The 23,104-nt window shown below is 39.1% G+C and overlaps 2 long non-coding RNA genes across 2 annotated transcripts in view; one reads left to right on the forward strand and one right to left on the reverse strand.

The window, feature by feature from the left end:
* The window catches only part of LOC132541437 (uncharacterized), a 12,085-nt gene extending 676 nt beyond the window's left edge, over nucleotides 1-11,409 (forward strand). The window contains exons 1-2 of the long non-coding RNA XR_009552647.1: nucleotides 1-1,210; nucleotides 11,132-11,409. The exon at nucleotides 1-1,210 is cut by the window's left edge and continues 676 nt beyond it. This is a non-coding gene — a long non-coding RNA (uncharacterized LOC132541437). The remainder of the gene's footprint in view (nucleotides 1,211-11,131) is intronic.
* A 7,427-nt stretch (nucleotides 11,410-18,836) lies between these two features.
* LOC132541438 (uncharacterized) lies at nucleotides 18,837-22,336 on the reverse strand. The gene is made up of 3 exons (XR_009552648.1): nucleotides 22,200-22,336; nucleotides 21,664-21,835; nucleotides 18,837-18,916 (listed from the first exon to the last, which is right to left on the reverse strand). It is a non-coding gene; the product is annotated as an uncharacterized LOC132541438 (long non-coding RNA).
* Nucleotides 22,337-23,104: the final 768 nt, after the last annotated feature.

A 23,104-nucleotide genomic window follows, 5' to 3' on the forward strand; every position in this document is an offset into this window, starting at 1 on the left:
GTCTTCCGCTGCAGATGAAGAATTTTAGTGCATTTTACATACTGGAGATGGCATTTCTGACTTTCTGAAATATCCTCTCCCTTCTGTGATGTGGCCTCTTGTACTATCTCCTATCCCATGCATCCTTCTACACATCTTGCTACTCCCCATCAAGGGATGGAGGCTAATTACCCTTTCCTTGAACGTGGGTGGGCCGGTGACTCACCACAAGGGCTAGAATATGGCAGAACCGATGCTACGTGACCTTTGAAGCGGTATCATAAAACATGAGGTAATTTCTGACTTTGAAATACTTGTTCCTGAACTTTCAGGCTTCCATGTAAGCAAGCCAACTCCCCAGAGGCTCCATGTCCTGAGGAAGTCTAAATAGACCTCAGGGAGAGTCTGCGGGAGTTGCACTGACACTACAAGAAGAGAGAAAGAACTGTCCAAGTCAAGTCCTTCTCTGCTTGCAGGAGAGATTCCAAACCCTGCCAAGCTGTCCCCAGACTTCTAACCCACAGATACCCATAAGAGATAATAATGCAGTGGTGGTGTTTTAAAGCCACTAAATTTGGGGCAATGATTTGTGATTCAGCAAGAGTAACTAGAATGTGGGAAAAAAAAAAAGAGGGATATATGTTTAGTTAGTTAGTTTCTAGCAGACCCAGAAACCAAGCAGACTTTTTCATGCATTACTGGCAAATAATACAGGAATAACAAAACAGATACTGAGCTGTCTCCTGTCCTGTTTGAGACTGGTAAGCAAGTCAATTGATTGCTTTGGATTTTCATTCCATTCACTTTGTAAGTGGGGAAGCAGTGTTGCAAGCATCTCTCTCTGCCTCTCGCGTTCTCTATCACCCCTTCCTCCAGTAAATAATAGTTTCTATCCAATAAATAAATAAAGATAATAAAAAATGTAGAAAAATAAATACAGATAAGCCTGACCTTATGAAGTTTAAATTTGAGTTGGGGAGGCACAAAAAACAACTTGGTAATAATAATCACAAGGTCATTTAGATGGCAGTACTTTAAACAAGAAGAGTTAGTTATTTACTAAGGAGAAAAAGAGGGGAGAGGATAAAGAGAAAGAGAAAATCCTAGTGTCATGCTGGTAGATGAGATGCTAGCAGACCTCAAGTTTGAAATTCCAGCACTTGATTCACTGTGCTATCTCCTAGGTCACTGGAGAGCAACACTTTCTGTGAAGTTAACAGAACTTTTTGAGGTAAGTAGAAGGGGTGTTGCTTTGGTTGTGGTCAGGGAAGAGTTCTCTGACAATGTGAATTTGCTCTTAAACCTAAGCAATATGCAGAATTGATTTAACATCCAGCTCGAGGGTACAGAAAAAGCAGAGGTCTTGAGGCTAGAACAACATAAATGTTCTTGGGAATAGAAGTAGGTTATTGTGGCTAAAAGGAAGCAAAAAATAGGTTCGCCTTCTGTGCAGTCAGATTTTTGTGTTCTTTGTATATATTTTTATTTTGTTGTTGGTATTGTGTTCATAAGAGAGCAACAGAAATTGAGAGTTACTCAGGCAGAAGTTGAAAAAACAAGATGAGAAGAGAAAACACAAGTAGAACCTGAACTGGAGTTGGTGTATTGCACCAAAGGAAAAGACTCTGGGATGTGGGGGGGCGGGGGGGAATACAGGTCCAAAAAGGACGACAGAGGACCTTTTACAAAAAGGATAACAGAGGACCTTTTAACAGAGGACCTAGTGGGGGTTGTTTTGTGGAAAACTGAGAAATGTTATGCATGGACAAACTATTGTATTTACTGTTGAATGTAAAACATTAATCCCCCAATAAAGAAATTATAAAAAAAGAAATTGAGAGTTAAAGAGGAGATGGAGAAGGAGAGAGACACCTGCAGCATTGCTTCTCCTCTCCCAGCGCTTCCCCCCTGAAGGTGGGGGCTAGAAGCTTGAACCAGGTCTGTGTGCATGATGACACATGTGCTCAACCAAATATATCACTCCCTGGCCCGGCATTACATTCTAAAGTTCAAATTGGAACATTTTTTAGAGGTAGATTAATATGAAGTAGTGTCTATGTATATACTGTGCGTGTGGTGGGAGAGATGGGAGCTGGGGGGGGGATGAGAGAGAGGCCAGAGTACTGTTCTGCTATTTAAGATGATCCAGTTTATTTTAGTACTTCTTGATGTTATGCTATGCAGAATATCGAACCCAGGGCCTGACACAAGCAAGACACCCTCATTCTTGGCCCTAATTTACACTTTTAAAAAGGCTGGCTGTATCATGCATCTATTTGACAGTTGATGGGAGATGATTTCAACACTTCCTGTCCACGTAGGCTAGTGCCACTTGGCCGGGATCCTGAGCGGCAGGCAGGGAGGACTGTGGGCCTTTAGGAGGAGACAGCAGCTAAAGCAGGGGACCAGGAAGGTGATGAGGAAACACAGCTTGTCTTTAAGGACATGCACATACTGAGTGGGAATGGAGCTCATGCTGCAAGAATGGGAGGAATGAGATCACAACAAAAGCCTTGCAGACCAACTGAGCAGATTGGATTTAATCCTAAGGGCAACGGGTTTCTGATGACACAATCATATTTCTGCTTTAGCTGTTTGTGGGGATGGTGATTAAAGTGGGCAAGTCTGGAAGCAGAAAGACAAGCTAGGATCTTGGCAGTGATCAGGGGAGAGATGAGGGTGATTTAGCACAGGGCAGAAGCAATGGGAATGGAGAAACCTAGTTGAGTCTGAGAGAGACTGGGGTTAGAGGCAATCCGGCTTGAAGATGAACTATTTGTGTGGGCGGTAAGGAGTTGGGAGTGCAGAAGGGTGCGGGAAATTGGGCAGAAGAATGCAGACTTCTCCGCCCTACACCCTGTGCACTAGCGAGGAGACAGGCTCCTGGGACCTAAAGTGAAGCAATTTCTTTTAGTCCTTCTGTGTTGGGCAAATAATCACAGGTCACAGCCAGTGGGATGAGACACTGTGGAGAGACAGGGGGTAAGAAAAGAGGGCCTAGGGCGGAGGGTAGACAGCATAATGGTTATGTGAACACTCTCATGCCTGAGGCTCCAAAGTCCCAGGTTCACTTCCCCTACACCACCATAAGCCAGAGCTGAACAGTGCTCTGGTAAAAGAAAAGAAAGGGGAAGGAAAGAAAAGAAAAGAGGGCCTTTTCTTAACGGAAATGGCAAAAACTTTCTGATGTTTGTGCCTATCTTGTAAGAATGTACAGTCAAATCACCCTTCCCCCTGGTAGTTTCCAGCTACCAAGTGCAGTTGTTTTTTCAAGAATTAGAGGCCTATCTAACAGCAACATGTTAAACCGACACTCATAGTTCTGTTGTCTTTAAAGACATCAGTCTAGTCATCATCATCAGGGAGCACCAGACTGTGCCAAGCTCTGGAGCGACAAGGAGCCAGAATCAAGATCGAAAAATCTCTCAGGAAAAACAACAACAACAACAACAACAAACGCTCTGTTTTGGCAACTGTCTTCCCATTACTTCCCACCCCCTCAACCTCTCTCCATGCTGCAGCCTCATACTGGACCTCACTCCGGTGTCTTGTTCCTCATCGTAAATAGTTTCTGAAAAGTTAACAGAATGGGAAAAGAAAAACACCGAAGTTTAGACACATATTATAAAGAAGCATATCTTGCAGCTCCAGCAACTTGGGTTTGTCACAGTTTTCTTCAATTCAGGGCAAATGGGAAAAAAAAAAAAATTGACACAGGCATTTTTCAGGGCAGCTCTCAGCCCTTTTGTGAGCCATGTGTCTCATTCAGGACCTGAGGATCCTAAGTCGGCACCGTGGCTTCTGGTTCACTGTGATCTTTGAACATATTAGAATGAAGACCTTTGGCGCTTATTCCTGTGTCTTCCTAAGATCTCTTTTTTGATGCATGGGTAGCAAAACTTTAAATTACTTAAAGCAAGACTTTTTATTTTCTTTTTTGCCTCCAGGGTTATCACTGGGGCTGGTTGCTGCACTGTTAATCCCCTGCTCTTGGAGGCCATTTTTCCCATTTTGTTGCCCTCGTTGTTATTTGGATAAGACAGAGAAAAATTGAGAAAGGAGGGGAAGACAGAGAGGGGGAGAGAAAGATAGACACCTGCAGACCTGCTTCACCACTTGTGAAGTGCCCCCCCTTCCTGAGGTGGGGAGCCTGGGGGCTCAAACTAGGATTCTTATGGCGGTCCTTGCGCTTTGCACCACGTGCGCTTTACCCACTGTGCTACTGCCCAATCCCCAAGGCAAGACTTTTAAAGTATCTATGTAAGTTATAGTATATTGATGCAGGATAGGTTTTATTTAAACAGAGAGCCCCCTCCCCCTTTTAAAAGATTTTATTTATTGATGAGAGAGAAAGACTTCACTCTGGTACATGTGCTGCCAGGAATCAAATTCGGTACCTCCTGTTTGAGAGTCCAATTCTTTATTCAGGGGGCCACCTCCGGGACCACAAACCCTTGTTTTAAACTCCAGCTCTGTTACCATCCAACAGTTGTATGGTATCTTGGGCAATATTGCTCCACTTCCCTGAGCCTCAGTTTTCTCTTCTGTAGAATGGGATTAGTCTAGGACTGGGCGGTAGCATACCTTGCTGAGTACACACATTACAGTGCTCAAGGATCTGGGTTTAAGTCCCAAGTGCGTACTTGCAGTGTGTGGGGGGGGCATTCAGTAGCAGTGAAGCAAAGCTGCAAGTGTCTTTGTTCATCACCATCTCCTCCTCCTCTCTCAACTGCTCTTTATCTCTGTCCAAAATAAATAAACAAAATATTTTTAAAAATTGGGTTTTTATTGGTGCCTAGCTTGTCAAGTAGAATTTAATGGTTAAGAGCATGGCTTTTGGAACCAGAATGTCTGCATTCTGCCCCTTTACCTCTCTGAACTTCAGTTTCTTGTTCTGCAAAATGAAAATAACCATGGCACTCACACACCCAGTTATTATGAAGATTGAAAAGCTTTTGTCACTACTTAGAGGGAGGGGTCCTCTCAAGATGTCAGCCCCCCCCCCCCACTACACACATAGCAACTGCTATTTCAGTATTTGCTAAATTAGAGGGGAAAAAGAAGACTCTTAAGAAGATTCTATGCAAAAATGTAGATGAAGCTAGGAGGCCAGCTTGGAGTAAGTGACTGAGATTTGCAGTCCCCGCCCTACCCTCTGACCTGTGTGAGGATGGAGCTTGTGGCCAGCGTTAACTAGATACATATTGGTGACAGCTTAATCAACTCTGAGAAATATGTGACTCTCTCTGGCCCTCAAGGTTCTAGTCTCTCTTTGCAAGTGAAAGCTGGAGAAAGCTGCTTTCAGAACTTTGTGAGGGGAGATGTGATTTTCCTTATTTACTAACTGTGTACTTGGACTGGTATCTGGGACACCCCAAACATGCAATGAATCAGTCAGAGGATAACAAGAACTGCAGTACAGCACAGATTACTCATTACTTTGACATTTGGACATTTTTTTTCCTTTTTTTTTTTTTTTTTTTTTTTTTTTACAAAATATTAGAGAACATTTGACAAGATGCAAATGGCTAAATCCGCGAAGTACCTTTGACTCTGAAGAGGGGTGGCATTCTCTCCTGATGCAGTTACATTTGTTCTAGGCTCCAACTGTTGCCGCTTGACTGGGCAGTTCATTTGAAGGAGGAGTTGTGGGAATTTGGCTTTGAAAACGTAACTAAAATTCATCAAGCACCTAGTGTGTCTTAGAGTCTTGTAGCTTTTAGTCTCCATGATAACTGCAATTATCACTAGCATCTCTGGTTTTTAGTAAGGACAGTGGAATTCAGAAAAGTTGAGCAACCTACTTAAGGCCACACAGCTCAGCAGTTCCTAAACTGCATTTTGTACCCGGGGCTGTCTATATTCAAATTCTGGATTCCAACCCAGCAAGCATTTTCCAGTTCTGGTCATCAAGTTTAAGCTGAGTTCTCCCATAATAGAGAGGAGTGAGGAAGAGGAGCATTTCTTGCTTCTGTCCTTAATTTTTAAGTAACTGAGCTGCATCTGAGCCGTGGAAACTTGTGACATATACACTGTTTTATTATGAGGCCTTGGTTAATGGGTAATCTTTTGCTTTGAAGACTTTTCCCGTTATCATGACATTGTTTCAAAAGTCAAACAAGGAAGGCACTGTTAAAGGAACTGAAACACCCCCTACAGGCTCCCATCGCTGGGTATGGTTACCACCCTCACATTATTCTTGGCGTTGTACCATACAACTGAGACTTACCATCTCCTGTCAGGCTGACTTCTCCCTGCCTTTTCTTGAGCTTCACGGGAACAAAGGGGTTATGTGTGTAGTGTCTGGGTGTAAGGAATCTAGGATGCCCAAGACATAGAAATAAGACTGCTGGGGAAAAAAAAAATCTAGCTCCCAAAGTAGTTTTAGGAGAACAAAGCTGTATAAAGGGGCTTGTTTTTAAGCAGAGTGGCTCCAGAGAGGCAGTACACCCATCAAGAGAGTGAACAAAAACCTCTTGATTCCAAAGACCATTCCTTAGACAGACTTCACACTTCCTTCTTATTTATTTACTTACTGTGAGAGAGACACCAGAGCACTGTTTCAACAAGTATCAGGGATTGAACCCAAGGCCTGTACTCAGGGCTGCACACATAGAAGTTCTGTGCTGTACCACCAAGGCACTGACTATTTTAAGGAAAGGAAAGTTGAAAATGTGTTTAATGGGACACAGAAAGCTCCTAGAATTTACTACCTTTTTTTTTTTTTCTCCTTATGCCTATTCCTCACTCTCTTTGTCTGTCTCTGTAAGTATCACACTTGCCCAAATGAACCAGAAGTTCTCATAACAGAGACTGTATGCTCTATCATGTTCTCCCCAATCTGTTGTGCTGTGTGTGTGTGTGGTGTTGAATGCATGCTGTTGCAATGACAGTGATCCCTATGCATTTTATTACATAATGGTTTAAAAATATATTTGGAAAGAGGGAGAGGGGGGGGGGAAGAAATAAAAAGAGAGAGAGAAAGAAAGAGAGAGGGAGAGAGAGGCAGACCATAGCACTGCCCTGGCATGTAAATTTTCAGTGACTGAAACTACTGCTTCATTCCTGCAGGGGGTACGCTATCCATTGGGCCACCTCTCCAGCTACTGTATACTTAACATTTTGAAGTACTGGCTGTGATCAAGTTCTTTACTGATTTAGAACAAGAACGGTTTTCTTTAATGCAGTTATAAAAATAGAAATGCACTTCAAATGTCTGGAGCAAAAGACTGGAATAGATATTTTTCAACTTTCTAATCATGACAATCCTTTAAAATTGTTGTCTTTCATTTATTTTCTGATGCCTGGACTTGGCTGCTGCTTTGTGAATGAGCAAATCCACTGCCCTCGTGGACTCTTTCTTCTTCTTTTTTTCCTTTTTTCTTTATTACATATGGAGGGGGATAGAGAATAAGAGACACTCTAGCAGTGCCTCACCATTCAGAAATCTTCCCCATTTATGCGGTGTTCCCATGAGGCTGCCAGGAGCTCAAACCCAGGTCTTCGCACATGAGAAAGTGTGTGCTTCATCAGATGAACTAGTTCCAGGTCACTGAAAAGCCTTTCTTATCTTAAACAAACAAACAAACAAAAGCTTGGTAAATCCTTCTATATGATCACACTTGATCTTTTATTGTTTTGTTTTGTTTGTTTGTTTGTTTATTGCCTCCAGGGCGTGGTGCCTACACTACAAATCCATTGCTCTCCTGGTCATCATTTTTCTCTCATTTTATTGGATAAGACAGAGAGAAATTGAGAGGGGAAGGGAAGATAGGGAGAGAGAAAGACAGACATCTGCAGACCTGCTTCACCACTTATGAAGTGACCCTCCCACCCCCGCAGGTGGAGAGCTGGGAGCTTGAACCCAGATCTTTGCCCTTAGTACTGTGTGCTTAACCAGGTGTGCCACTGCTCAGCCCCTTTCTTTTAATATCTTGGGGGTGGGGGAAGGCACAATGCTCTGTAGCAATCTTTATTTTAGTATTCCAGCAATATTTATAAAAGGTGAAACAGGGTCATACTGCTTGTGACCTGTCACTTAACTATTTTCTGCTTGCTCAGAGGAGGTAGCAATTCTCTGAACTGGCCTGTGGGGCTGGAACTGACTATACTCTGGTTTAGGAATCAGTATACCAGGGATCTGGAGGAGTTTGATGTTTTGTTTTGTTTCTCTTCTTTTATACCATTCAAATCCACAGGAATGATAGCAGTTGCAATTCAGTTAAGAGTGCTAATTCAAATGCAAACTGGTGAATGGATAAGTTTAGTCTTTGGGGACTTAATTACTCTAGAAATGGTCCAAGTAAAACTGGCCCTACTTAAAGCTTCATTGTATGGAAATCTAAATGGTCTCCTAAATGTCACCAGAAGAAGCTGGGAGTCTGTCTGCTTGGACTGGTGAAATCAAGACTCTCCCTGCTTATCTGGAGACCTTATTACCAAATCTTAGTCTGCTTTTCTTTGCTGGCCAGCTAATTCAGCTCTCTGCAGCACCGTAAACTCCTCTGTAAAATGGGAGTATGGAATCAGATGACCTCTGAAGTCCCCTCAGGACTTGCCTGATAATGGCGCTAAGCATCCTAAGGCATCTGGCCGGTTGAGCCTGCCTCCCACTTTCTCCTCAGGATTCATTACTTGACCAGAGCTCCCAGCAAGTTGTATTTAAAACATTGTTTTGTGTTTTGTCTGGAGATGGGTGTTTTCATCTTCTGTGTCCTATTATTCACCTTTTTCCAAGCTCTGTTTTCCAAGCTCAGGTCTACTCATCAGAGTTGAACATAGACTGTTTGGATTTTTGCCCAAGCTGTTCTCCGAGCCTGATAGCACATTCATTACTCCCTACCCATGGTTTCTGCTAAATGACCTCGTTAGTGCTCTAATTACATGTTGCTCTTCAGAAAGCTGGGGGTGGAGGTGGATGAGTTAACGAAGGCTGAGTACTGAGATGGAGTACATTGTAAACACACTGAATGACGCCTACCTTCCCCTGGCCTGATTACCCTTGGGGAGTTGGAAGGGAATCTTTATGCTCTTTCCTTTTTCTCTTCTTCCTTTGTCATCACACATTAAAAGACCACATGAACACAGACCAAATGTGTCAGTGGTAGTTGGTAATACATGTATTTGATAGCTGGGCAGTGGTATGTGTACAAATTCATGTATATCAAGTTAGAGAATGAAAGGGAAAAAAAAAAAAAACCCTGGGGGAAAACATTTTTTTTTTTTAGGCAGTTACCATGCACTTAGGTAGGTTTTTGTTCATCTTATCATCAACCCAACATATTAGTTACTCTGCATGATTTTAGGAATGAGGAAACAGGTACTGGGAGTATTTTCCAAGAGCACCAGAAATATGTAATGGAGTTGGGAACTGAATTCAGGTGTATATGATCCTAACCCCCCACTGTCCTGTGTTGCCTTTCTGCTAATTAATTAGTTCCTTTTTTCAGGGAATAGTTACACTCTGACCTCTATCCCATGACAACTTACAATTATATAATTTCAGGCTTCCTATGTCAATATTTTATTTTATACTTAACTCTACACACTCCTCGGATGAATAAAACTCCATGATATCTTCTTCCATAATAACTTTCTCTGTTCTGTCAAGGGACCAGATCACAGATCCGTGATCGAGGACCCTTGGTTATCTTGAGTAAATGTCAATGTTTAGGCAAGCCCGTTGATTTTCTCTCTGTTACATTCTGGGAAAGTCAAAAATATAGTATTTGAATTTATTGGGAGTGTTGAGAAAGGAATACTTGTAATTATGTTACAAAGATTCTTGAATCCTTTCTGAAACTCTTGGCCTATGATGCATGAAAAGAGGTACATTGTTCTCTCAATCCTTTATGGATGCTGTTTAGCAAGGGACTTCCATGTAGGCTTGTTAACTATGAAACTACTTTGATCAAGTTCTAGATGGCTGAGGTACAGAGTTTTTATCGAGGTTTCCTATTGGGTGATGGTAAGGTGATTTAGTGGAGTTAAATACTTTCGCTTGTCCCTGTGGAGTTTTCTCCACCACATTTTTCTTTAAGTGGCAAATAAGATATGTTGAGTGATGAGATATGTCCACACTTAAGACAAAATAAATGATGTGAGACTACTATTAACAGGACGCAACTTTAACCAAGTGATGAACTTTCTTAAAATGGGGGTGGGGGGTGGGGGGTGTCTTATTCATCTGATTACTAATTAGTATTTCAACAAAGAGCCTGGAACTTTAGAAAAGTGAGTATTGTTTGTTTGACAGACTGTCAAGACACTTGTGCCGGCTTAACATATTAGTTTATTCTATAGCAATCAAGTTGTTATTATAGCTACAAGAAAATCAGAAAACTAAGATGGTTAAAGTCAAATCAACCATAGGAAAGGCATTTTTAAAACTCTTACAAAACTTTGATCTGCTTCTTGCATCTATTATGTGTTTGCTGAATTGGGGGTGTGTGAAACAGAAGGAAGCCATTACTGCATGGGATCATAATTTTTAATGATTCCATGAGAACATAATCAACCTATAATATGCATGCCTGGGAATAAATTAGAAATTCCATGGTAAAGGGCATATTCTTAGCCAACATTTATCAATTTGGAGGAACACCTCCCTTCTGTAGATTTAAGTTGCAGGTTTTACCACAGAATAACTTTGGGGAGAATTATCTCAGAGAAATTCTATTGTGCTCTTTTATTTGTAGTAACCATAAACATACTCCGAAGAGGCAGATTACTTCTCGAGTTTTTGAATGAATGGACAAAGCAGTGTTAAAAATTCAACAGCACTAATTACTAGCTGAACAGTATAAAAACCTCTGTCAGCCTAGGAGATAAGCTCTTATCTTAATCTAATGACTCCACAGACTTAATTTGTCAGGCCAGCCTAGTTGATGAAAAACAGGTTTCTATTCTCCAATGTGAGCAGGAACATCTTTCCAAATCTTTGAAGTTGGATTGTAATACCATCAATGTCATCCTGTAAAAATCTTGTGACCATGCCAATTTAATTGGTATTGCCTGTCCTGTTACACTAATTAAAGTTGTTCCACCCCTATTAGACAAATACCTAAAAATGAGGACAATGTATTTTTAGATTTGCTACATTTTAAACTATTCACCCTAAACTCCCCATGTTTTATGTTTTTTCTTTCCCTAGTGCTGCAACATCAAGGACCATCTATCTTTATATGGGGAATTGAGATTTGCAGAGAAAACCATGAATTCGGAGGAATCCATTCATTAAGAGGCAATGTAGCATAGTAGTTACGAGTGGAAACTCAGACAGGACTAAGGAGAATTTTTTTGCTATGTAATTTATAAATGATGTGACCTTGGATAAATGTCTTAAACTTTGTTACCTTCAGTTTACTTATCTATAAAATGGGTTATGTTACAGACATTATGAAAGTTAAATAAAACAACACATGTTAAGTACCTAGCATGCCTATTTTTTTTTTTTTAAGATTTTTTTTCTTTATGGGAGGGGGCAGTTAATGGTTTACAGTTGACGGTAGAATACAGTAGTTAGTACATGTGTATTATCTCTCAGTTTTCCACATAACACTCTTGATCCTCCTCCACCATCATGCTCCAGGATCTGAACACTTTCTAACTCTTAGACTTCATTCAGTTTTCACTCATTTACTGACTTGATTCACTCATTCAATCAATCAACAAGTCCATGGTGAATCTTAATACATCCTAGGTACCCCACATAGGGCCTGTGAAGAACTAAAAGATAGGGTTCTCTGTCCTTGTAGCAATTTATATGAACTTCCTACTCAAGGAAGGCCAGACCTGACATAATCACCTGATCTCACTAAACCTGTAAAGTATATTCTGGGGCCGGGTGGTGGTGTACCTGGTTGAGCACACGTATTACAATGAGCAAGGACCCGGGTTCAAGCCCCAGCTCCCCATCTGAATGAGGAAAGCTTTGCGAGTGGTGAAGCAGGGCTACAGGTGTCTCTCTGTATCTCTCCCTCTCTATCACCCTCTTGATTTCTGGTGGTCTCTATCCTGTATATAAAGATAATAAAAAATTATAAAAAAGAGAAAGTATATTCCACAGAACTGTCCATTTAAACTCCATTGTGAACTTTGTTGCTGATTCCCCCGGTAAGGTAGGGGAGGAAATTTCCATCACAGGATCTACTCTGCAGATGACATGAAATAATATATATAATATATATAGATAGGTAATATATATATAGATAGATAGATAATGTTGATGATGTCCCAGTCTTTGTCTCTATTAGCCCTATGATACAGAATTATACACACGGTATAAATATGTCTAGTGAGCTCTTTTGTTATTGTAATGTCCCTCTCAGACATCCATGACTTGACCCTTCCTGCCCTCCCAGTCATCAGTCCTTTCCGGGTAATACTTCTTATTGTACCTAGTCAGAATCTCATGAGAATTTCTCCTTGCCAACTTTCTACATCCTTTTTCTATTCCCAATACTCACTCATCCATTCCCTTCACTGGAGAGAATCCAAATGAGTTAAGCAAATATTCCTTATACAAACTTAACTGCTAACAGTGTACAGATTCAAGTTGAACTCTCATTGTTGGCTTTTTCCTCAACGTTACTAGATTTTTCTTTCACAGTCCTTACTGACATGTTTCAGGCCATGACTATTTGTAGGAGATGGTTTGGGTAGACACGCCTAATGTGCTCTAGTAGCTTTCTTTGGGAGAGTTGTATCACTCAGAAGGTAGCCATCTTCCACACCAATACTGAAGCAGGTGTTCAAGAAAGAGAAGATACCAGGGAATCCCAGTGAGGCAATATGTTGACCACTAGCTAGATTTTCTTTTGACGATTTATTTCCATTACTACAATGAACAGTGCTTTAGTGCTTTATTTTTACCAGTTTTGAGGGATTCAAATCATTTTGATTCCAAAGTTTTGATGAGATCATTGTAGCACTCTACTCAGCCCAACTCCTGCTTATCTCTCTTCCCTCCCCCTCTTTCTCCATCCTCCTTTCTTTCCTTCCTTCCTTCCTTCTTTCCTTCCTTCCTCTTCCTTCTATCCTTCCTTCCTCTCTTCCTTCCTTTGTCTTCCTTCTAACCTTCCTTTCTTCCTTTCTTCCTTTCTCTTCCTTCTAACCTTCCTTCCTTCCTTCCTTTCTTTTCCTTCTAACCTTCCTCCCTCCCTTCCTCCCTCCCTTCCTTCCTTCCTTCTTTCCTTCCTTCCTTCCTTTTTTAAAAAGAAATTAGTTTCTAGTCAATGCCCATATCCAGCAGAGAAGCAGTTATAGAAACCAGAACTTCCACCTTCAAAATAATTTTACTTTTTATTTAATTTAATTTTTTAAACTTGACAGTAAACACAATAGTTTGTACATGCATAACATTTCTCATTTTTCCACATAACAATACAACACCCACTGGGTCCTCTGCCATCATGTTCCAGGACCTAAACCCCCCCCCCCCCACCTACCCCAGAGTCTTTTACTTTGGTGCAATACACCAACTACAGTCCAGGTTCTGCTTATTGTTTTCTCTTCTGATCTTGTTTTTCAACTTCTGCCTGAGAGTGAGATCATCCCATATTCATCCTTCTGTTTCTGACTTATCTCACTTAACATGATTTCTTCAAGCTCCATCCAAGATGGGCTGAAAATGATGAAGTCACTGTTTTTAATAGCTGAGTAGTATTCCATTGTGTATATATACCACAACTTGCTCAGCCACTCACCTGTTGTTGGACACCTGGGTTGCTTCCAGGTTTTGGCTATTACAAATTGTGCTGCTAAGAACATATATAAACACAGATCTTTTTGGATGGGTGTGCTGTGTTCCTTAGGCTATATCACCAGGAGAGGAATTGCAGGATCATAGGGTAGGTCCATTTCTAGCCTTCTGAGAGTTCTCCAGACTGTTCTCCACAGGGGTTGGACCAATTGACATTCCCACCAGCAGTGCAGGAGGGTTCTTTTGTCCCCACAACCAGCATTACCTTTTCTGATGTATGACATTCTCACAGGAGTGAAGTGGTATTTCACTTTTGTCTTTATTTGCATTTCTCTGACAATCAATGACTTGGAGTATTTTTTTTTCATATTTTGGGGGACTTTCGGATCTCTTCTGTGGTGAATATTCTTTCCATGTCCTCTCTCCATTTTTGGATGGGGTCATTTATTTTTTTCTTGAGTTTGGTGAGTTCTTTATATATTTTGGTTATTAGCCTCTTGTCTGATGTATGGCATGGAAAGATGTTCTCCCATTCTATGAGGGGTCTCTTTGTTTGGGTAGTGGTTTCTTTTGCTGTGCAAAAGCTTTTTGATTTGATGTAGTCCCACAGATTTACTCTTGCCTTAGTCTTCTTTGTAATTGGATTCGTTTCATTGAAGATGTCATTAAAATTTATGCAGGAAAGAGTCATACCAATATTTCCCTCTAAGTATCTGTAAATTTCTAGTCTGACATCCAAGTCCTTGATCCACTTAGAATTTACTTTTGTGTTTGATGAAATATAGTGGTTCAGTTTCATTCTTCTGTATGTTTCAACCCAATTTTTCCAACACCATTTGTTGAAGAGATTCTCCTTTCTCCATTTAATAGTCTGGGCATCTTTGTCAAAGATTAGATGTCCATAGGTGTGGGGGCTTACTTCGGGGCTCTCAATTCTATTCACTGGTCATTGTGTCTATTTATGTTCCAGTACCAAGCAGTTTTGATGACAATGGCCCTATAATACAGTTTGAGATCTGGGAGTGTGATGCCTTCAGTACTGTTCTTTCTTCTCAAGATTGTTTTGGCAATTCTAGGTCTTTTCTGGTTCCAGATACATATTTGTAGCATTTGTTCTATTCTCCTAAAAAATATGGTTGGGATCCTGATGGGGATTTCATTAAATTTGTATATGGCTCTGGGTAGTATATTCCTTTTGATGATGTTAATTCTTCCAACCCATGAACATGGAATATCTTTCCACTTCTTCGTGTCTTTTTTTTATTTCCTTGAGTAGTGACTCATAATTTTCAGTAGACAAGTCTTTAACTTCTTTGGTTAGGTTTAATCCTAGATATTTTTATTGTTTTTATTGCTTTAGTAAAAGGAATTGATTTCTGGATTTCCTCTTCTTCTTCTTAGTGTTTGCTTAAGGGAATGCCACGGACTTTTGTATGTATATTGATATAACCATGTGGTTTTTGGCCTTGCATTTATTGATGTGGTGGATCACACTGATTGAGTTACATATATTTAACTAACCTTGCATCCCTGGGATAAACCCTACTTGGTCATGATGAACAACCTTTTTAATATACTGCTGTATCTGGTTGGATAGAATTTTGTTCAATACTTTAGCACCTATGTTCATTAGAGATATCAGTCTATAATTGCCTTTGTTGTTGTTGTTGTATCCCTGTCTGATTTAGTATCAGAGTGATGTTGGCCTCATAGAAGCTGGAAGGTACTATTCATGTGTCTTCAATATTTTGGAAGAGTTTTAAAAGTAGAGCTATTAACTCTTCCTTGAAAGTTTTGTGAAATTCATTTGTAAAGCCATCTGGTCCAAAACTTTTATTCTTGGGAAGATTTTTTTTTTTGTAACTGTTTCAATTTCTTTGGCTGTGTTTGGCCTGTTCATATTTTCTAGTTCTTCTTTATTTAATTTTAGAAGTTTGTAGTTATCCAGGAACTTGTCCATTTCTTCTATGTTCTCTAGCTTGGTGGCATATAGTTCACAGAAGCCTCACATGATACACTGAATTTCTGTGGTGTCTGTTGTAATATCCTCTCTTTCATTTACAATCCTATTTCTTTGGGTCTTCTCTCCCTTTTTTTTTTGAGTCTGGCTAAAGGTCTTTTGATTTTGTTCACTCTTTCGAAGAACCAACATTTAGCTTCATTGATCTTTTGTATGGTTTTCTTCTTTTCAATGTTATTTATTTCTGCCCTAACTTTAGTTATTTCACTCCTTCTGTTTGCGTTAGGGTTCCTTTGTTCTTCTTCTTCCCAAAATAATTGTAATCCATTCTCCCAGTGGGGGAGAAATGATAGGGGAAAGATGACCAGAGGGCTCTGAACTTGGACTCCATTGGCACCTGGAGAGAAAGGAGGAAAAAGAGGAACATTTGGATGTAGTAATAGGTGTATGTGTGAGTTGGAAAGAAAGAGAAGACAAAACCTTTAAAAAAAATGAGCAAGGGAGTCGGGCGGTAGCACAGTGGGGTAAGCGCAGGTGGCGCAGAGCGCAAGGACCAGTGTTAAGGATCCCGGTTTGAGCCCCGGGTGGCTCCCCACCTGCAGGGGAGTCGCTTCCCAGGAGGTGAAGCAGGTCTGCAGGTGCCTATCTTTCTCTCCCCCTCTCTATCTTCCCCTCCTCTCTCCATTTCTCTCTGTCCTATCGAACAACGATGACATCAGTAACAACAGTAATAATAACTACAACAACAATAAAAAAACCAAGGACAAAAAAAGGGAAAATAAATAAATTTATAAAACAATTAAAAAACAAAAAAAGAGCAAATATGTACAAATATAGACAGATGGTAGTAAAAGTAATAGTTAATCCATTTCTGTAACCTTAGAAGAATTGCTGTTCCAGTGGTGGGAATGGGAGTAAAGAGCTCTGGTGGTGAGAACTGTGTGGAGCTAACCTCTGTTATCTGGTAATTCTGTAAATTGATATTAAATCACATACACACAAAGAAAGCATGAAATGCAAAAAAAATAAATAAAAGAAAGAAAATAAAATAGAGGTTCTATACTAGATGTCACTTGGTCTTCTTCCCATCATTTGCTTTTATCTTACTTTATTTTTATGACATAGACATAAAGTAAGAGATATGAGAGCACTATTCTAGTATTGTATGTAGTTCAAGAAATTGAATCCAGAGACTCATGCATGCAAGGTATATACCACTAATCCAGGTCCCTCACCTCACTCAACCATTTAATTTACAGTGACATTTTTACTACGTCTATTTTTTTCTCAGAGAGACTCCTATTGATTTTCTTTATAAAAATACAATTTCAGAGTTTATCTATATTTATTAAGAGTTATTCATATTTATTTTGTGCTTTCCATTTACCATGCTTTCCATCTTTCTCTGTCTCCCATCTTTCTTGTGTGAGTTGATTGAATTTTCTTATTCTTTTTTTTCCCCTATGGGTTTGGAATTTACACTTGCTGTTTCTGTCTCTTTAACATATATTCCTAGTAGTTTAATATATGTATTCAAATTTGTGTCCCCCCCCCCCAGCAGTGTTGAATCAGCATTGCTATCATTCTCCTTCTAAAAAATTTAATTTTCATCTATTAGAATTATCTAGCATTTGCAGTTATACTTTTGTTGTGGTTGCCAGGACTTCACTGTTCTGGGACAACTTTTTCAGCTTTAACAGAGAGAGAGAAGTTGGGGGGGAGACATGGAGAGAGAGAGATAATGGAGAGAGAGAGATAGAGAAGGAAAAATATCACAGTGCCAAAGCTTCCTCCAAAGTAGAGGGGACTTGTGCCACACACATGACAAACCAAGCACACCAAGCACTTCAGCTATTTTGCTGGCCGCCACTTAGTTTATAAACACAGACATTACTTGTTTCATTTATGGCTAATATTTATCTAGATTTATTAACATAGTCTACAGTTCCCTCCTCCCCTCACATTTTTTTCTTCCTTCAAAGTTAATTTCTCTCCCCCCACCTGCATCTTTTAGTAGTTTTGATTGTTGTTGTTGAGAAAGTTCTTATGATTAATACTTTCTGAATTGTCTGCAATCCTCCCTGCTGAATGGCAGTTTATAAAGCAATTCAGAATTTCACAGTGTTCTTCCTTGCTGCTCTGAAAGTTATTTCACAAACTTCTGAATGTACTGTGAACTATGGTACAAGTTGTAAAACAGGAACTCAATGTTGAGCTGTTGATGGGCAGGTGGTTTCTTTTTGGCAATACTTTTGGACTGTTTGGATCAGGCTATTGTTGTGTCCATTAATGACATTTAGTATTGTCCTGATTTCTAGGTCCATGTGGATTGTTTGTATTCGAACTGTACACTGAGTATTCAGCTTCAGTTTTCACTTAACATCTTCATTTTCTGTTTATTTATTTATTTTTCACTTTTAGTATTTCTGTTTTAGGGCATCCTTTCTTTTTCTATGGTTTTGATTGTTTATAGATACTGTTTCTTATTGTTTGTGATTATGAATGATGTTTTAAAAATTATTTTAATATTTAACTTAATAGTGTACAAATCTTAATATAGGGATACAATTTTTACAGTGCATACTTCATTCCTTTAAATTTACACTCATCATACATAAAAATTACTTTGATTTCTTTATTTACAATGCTTTAACATTTTAATACTTACATTTTATTCTATAATATTTTTGTTTTATGATTCATTTAATTTTCATTCTTATGAGAGCAATACAAGTATATTAAATCTTGTAATATTAAAAAGCTTGTAATGAACAATAATAGAATAGTTTTCTTCCTCACTCTGAATCTTATGCCAAAGAGACACCACTCTCAATTCTTCTAACACTTTCCCCTGATATTTAACTTCAGATTTCTAAAAATAGTTGACGTTGATTATCAGGTAACAGTCCCTGTTCTAAGTGTTACTAACTAATTTAATCTAAATTATATGCTTATTTCTTTATAGAAAAATTTGGGAAATGTTTCACTGTATTTTTTACACACATAATAAAAGTTTAACTCTTCTACAAGATTCTTTTCCCTTTCATATATTTGTTCATATATAAAATTAGTTTATTGTACATCTATGGCTGTTTTCCCATTTTGAACAAATGATACATTATAATTGTTCTGTCTTCTGTGTTTTATCCTTTATTTCTCCTGGATACAAAGATTTCTCCATTTTCTTTAAAGATTATCTTTTTTCTTTGATGAGCAACAGAGACCAGAGATACTCACCTGTGGTTTATGGCAGTGCTGGGGGTTGAACCCAAGACCTGTGAGGACTCAGTCATGTAAATCTTGTACACTGACACACTGAGCAATCTTTCTGGCCCCTGTCTGTCCTTCTTCTCCCCTTCTCCACTCCTCCTTTTCTTCTTATCCCTTTTCTTCTTCTTCTTCTCCTCTTATGCTTCCCCCCTATTACTTACAATTGACTTTATGAAAGTTCCAATTTCTCTACTACAAGTTAATAATTTTTTTGTTCAGAGATTTAATGTAGAGCATCTCTGAATTCGCTAGAGAACTTCTTTAAAAAATTTTCCTCCTCTGCCCCTATATGAACTTGTTTCTTCCTGGAAGGTTACAATACTGTCACTCTGCGATGTTTTTTGCCTTTCCTCTGATCTGTTTTCTTGATATCATGTTATTTTTGTTTGTTTGTTTTATTGACATATACTTCTTGATAACTTTCTAACACAGTAAATTGTTAGTTCTTGGATGTCTAAAATGTCTTTATTTTACCTCTTCATGACTGACAGGAGGAATAGAATTCCTAAACTGGAAATTATTGTGATGTAAAGTTTTGTTACACTTTTCTAACATCTGGCACTTCTGTTGCTCAGTCTAATGCCCCCTAGGTTGATTTCTTTGTTCAGGGCTTCATTGTTCCCATTTGGACGTCTAGTGATCTGTTCTTTAATCCTATATTTCACTGGATAGCAGATGCGTTGAACTTTCACAATAATGTCTCTAGCCGTGAATGTTTTATTATTATTATTATTATTATTAAAAGGGTGAGTAAGTCATATTGGTTCTGATGCTGTATTGCTGGGACTAAGTTCAAATTATATGTCATCTTGTAACCTTCTGCTTTTATTGTGGCTTTCAGCTTAAAATTTTGGATTTAATTATGGCATAACCCGTGTTCTATCTTGGTGAGTATGCAACTACATTTGAAAATAATTTATTCAATAATGACTGGTAGATATATCTAAAAATATCAATTAGGTCACATTGATAATGTTACTCAGATTCTTTCTATACATTGATTTCTTATTCTAGTTGTTCTGTAAAATGTTGAGAGAGGAATGTTTAAATCTCCCACTGTGATTATGGCTTGTGTATCTCCGCCTTTGATTACATAAATTTTTGCTAGAGATATTTTGGAGCTCTGTTATTATGTACATACAGATTTATGATTATTGTCTTTCTGATGAATTTCCTCTTTCATCATGGTAGAATGTTTACGTTTGCCTTTGCTAGCGTCTTTGCCTTGAAGTCTATTTTATGTTACTAATAGAGTTACTGTGCCTTTGTTGCTTACTGTTTGCAATACATATCATTTTTCCATCAATTTACTTACAAGTCATGTGTCATATTTAAAGTGTACCTCTGATAGTTTGAATGTTAGTATGTTTAAAAAAATCAATTCTGATAATTTGTACATGTTTATTGAAAAGTTTGGTCCATTAACATTTAATGCAATTAGAAATTGATTTGCCTACATGAATTTTGTTCCTTTAATTTGCTTTCTTTACTTCATTATTATTTTTTTATAAATTTGATCCCTCTATTAACCTATTAATGAAATTACTTCAGAGCATTTAGATCTATGCTTCTAAATTATTTTCCTCTGTATTGGCTGGGGTCCAATTCAGAGTCAGAAATCATGCCATTTATTGAACAGAGTTTATCATAACTAGAAAGATAAAGAGGAAATGTTAAGATCACAAAAGGAGGAAATGTCTACTATTACCCTTAGAAAATTAGGAAATGTCTATTATTACCCTATTATTATCCTTATTACCCTTATTATTACCCTTAAAATTATTACTATAATTTTACCAGGAGGAAAACAAAACAGAATGATCACATTTATTTGGATCTCTAAAGGTGAGTTCTAATATATCATTGAGAAAGTGAGCCACCCCACTTAGAGAACAACAACAACAAAAAGAGACAGCAATTAAAAACAAACAAACAAAAACCAAAAACACTGAAGCTGGCAATGGTGGACCTGAAGTACACAGATTACTTTGCCCAAGGATCTAGGTTTGAACCTCCACTCCCTACCTGCAGGGAGATGCTTCACTTCAGTGACAGAGAGAAATTGAGAGGAAAGGGGGACATAGAGGGAAAGAAAAAGATACTTGTAGTACTTCTCCATCATTTATGAGACTCTTCTCCCCTGAGGTGAGGACTGGGACTTGAACCTGGGTCCTTAAGCATTTGTAACACGTACTCTCAACTCGGTGCACCATTGTAAGGCCCCAGGCTACTTTTTTTCCCCACCTTTTGAGGATCACCTTTTTTACCACTTGAAAAAAAACCCTTGAGTATGCTTGAAATTGTGACAAAGCATTGTTCACCAGGTTCCACTGACAGAGAGAGAGAGAGAGAGAGAGAGAGAGAGAGATTGACAGAGACAGAGAGGAGAAACACCATGGCAATGGAGGTCTGGTGTCATAGTACCTCTTCCATGTAGTGCTGGAACTTGTATCTGGATTGCAGGAAGCAAGATGTATATTCTAAACAGTGAGATATCTCTCTGGCCCTGTTCACTAGGTTTTATAATGATGAGGGTTTTTTGTTTGTTTGTTTTTAATTTTTCTTCACCTTTTTGTCCCTTTTCCTTCAGGAAAATAATTTTTCCAGGAGGAAAACAAAACAAAACAAAAAGACCACATTATTTGGATCTCTAAAGGTGAGTTCTAATATATCCTTGAGAAAACAAGCCACCCCACTTAGTAAATTCTGATGGTCTAGTTTCTATTTCCACCAGAGTCTTTGCAGCACATACCTGCTACTTCCTGCTATAGCTTTAAAAGTTCAAGAAAACATACTTGCTGTTTTTAGGAGTATCCAAGTTCTTGACTGGATCTCGGGAAAGTCAGCTTCACTCCCCTAACAGGGATCTTCAGCAAACAGCTCTGGCTGCTGGGCACACGGGTGATCCTCTAGGTGCAACTCCCCTGGGACCAAGGGCAAGATAATCAGTCCAAGGAGACAGTTAATTTTAGTACAAAAGAGGTTAGATGTGATTTATTTCTAACACCAGTGAGCCAAAAGAGCTAACAATCATCAGAACAAAACACAGAAGCATCCATGTAAAAATGGTTGGTGTCATCTGAGATGTACCTGACTGTTATGGGCGAGACAGGCTTCAGGTGGCTGGGGAGCTGATACGGAGGGCACTGTAGGAGAAGGCATTTGAATCATCGAGGAGCTAGAGAAATGGATTTAAAGACAGAATAAAGAATAGGAGGAGAACAGGCAAGAGAAGACAGGAAGGATTTCAGAAGAATAGCATAGCTCATTTGTCATTTTGTTCATTACCATTATCTTCAGAAAGATCCATGCGATTGATTCTGCCTCTTCATCATCACTTTTCAGCTGCTTGGGAGAACCCTCTTCAAGACTCTGCTTAGTGTGAACCAGAGCTCTGTGCTCCCACTGGCAAGTCCAGGAGTGCTCTCTTCCCCAGACTCTGCCTCTAGTATGGGACCTCAGCACGAGGAGTCTTTTCTACTTGAGCAATGTGTTCCTGGCACTTGTCAAAAGTCATTGCCCACAGCTGAAGTGTTGATTGATTCAACCCTGCAAACACTGCTTAAACAACCTCCTGGCTTTTTGTGGAGGCTTACACAGCATCTGAATTCAAGACTTGGAAGAAGGTCTATAAAACCATGTCACAGCAGAATGAGGGCTCAGATGGAGATACATGAAGTCCCGAGTATGTATTAATAAGAGAAACACAGTTCTCGTTTCTCTTTCTAAGTCAACTAGAATACTTTGGGTCTTGAGCCTTGTGCCCTTTATTTAATCACTCTGTCCTCTGCAATCACTACGTCATTCACATAACATGTGCATGTTACTGCCCTCACATATAACACATTATGTGACTCTCATTTTCCCCTGTTCTAGGATGACTTAATTATCTGTGAATTTCCTGTACCTAAATCAGCACTTGGTGTTTATATATTGAGTGAGTAAGTGAATGAAAGTCATTTATATTGAGTGAATAATAATTAAACCAAGAATGAAGCTGTCTCCATCTATTCCTGGCAAATAAGGATGGAAACATTATGACACTCATGTTATTTGTGAGAGGGAAATCTAACATTATCTCTCAACATACTGAGAGATGCCTAGGGGCCTGGCGTGGCATTTAGATCGGAGCCCTCATGTATCTGTGGGTTTCAAGGCAAGGATTTCTATCTCAATTTATCTCTGAATTGAGT

The sequence above is a fragment of the Erinaceus europaeus genome, chromosome 11, assembly GCF_950295315.1.
Source record: "Erinaceus europaeus chromosome 11, mEriEur2.1, whole genome shotgun sequence".
Classification (NCBI taxonomy): Eukaryota; Metazoa; Chordata; class Mammalia; order Eulipotyphla; family Erinaceidae; genus Erinaceus; species Erinaceus europaeus.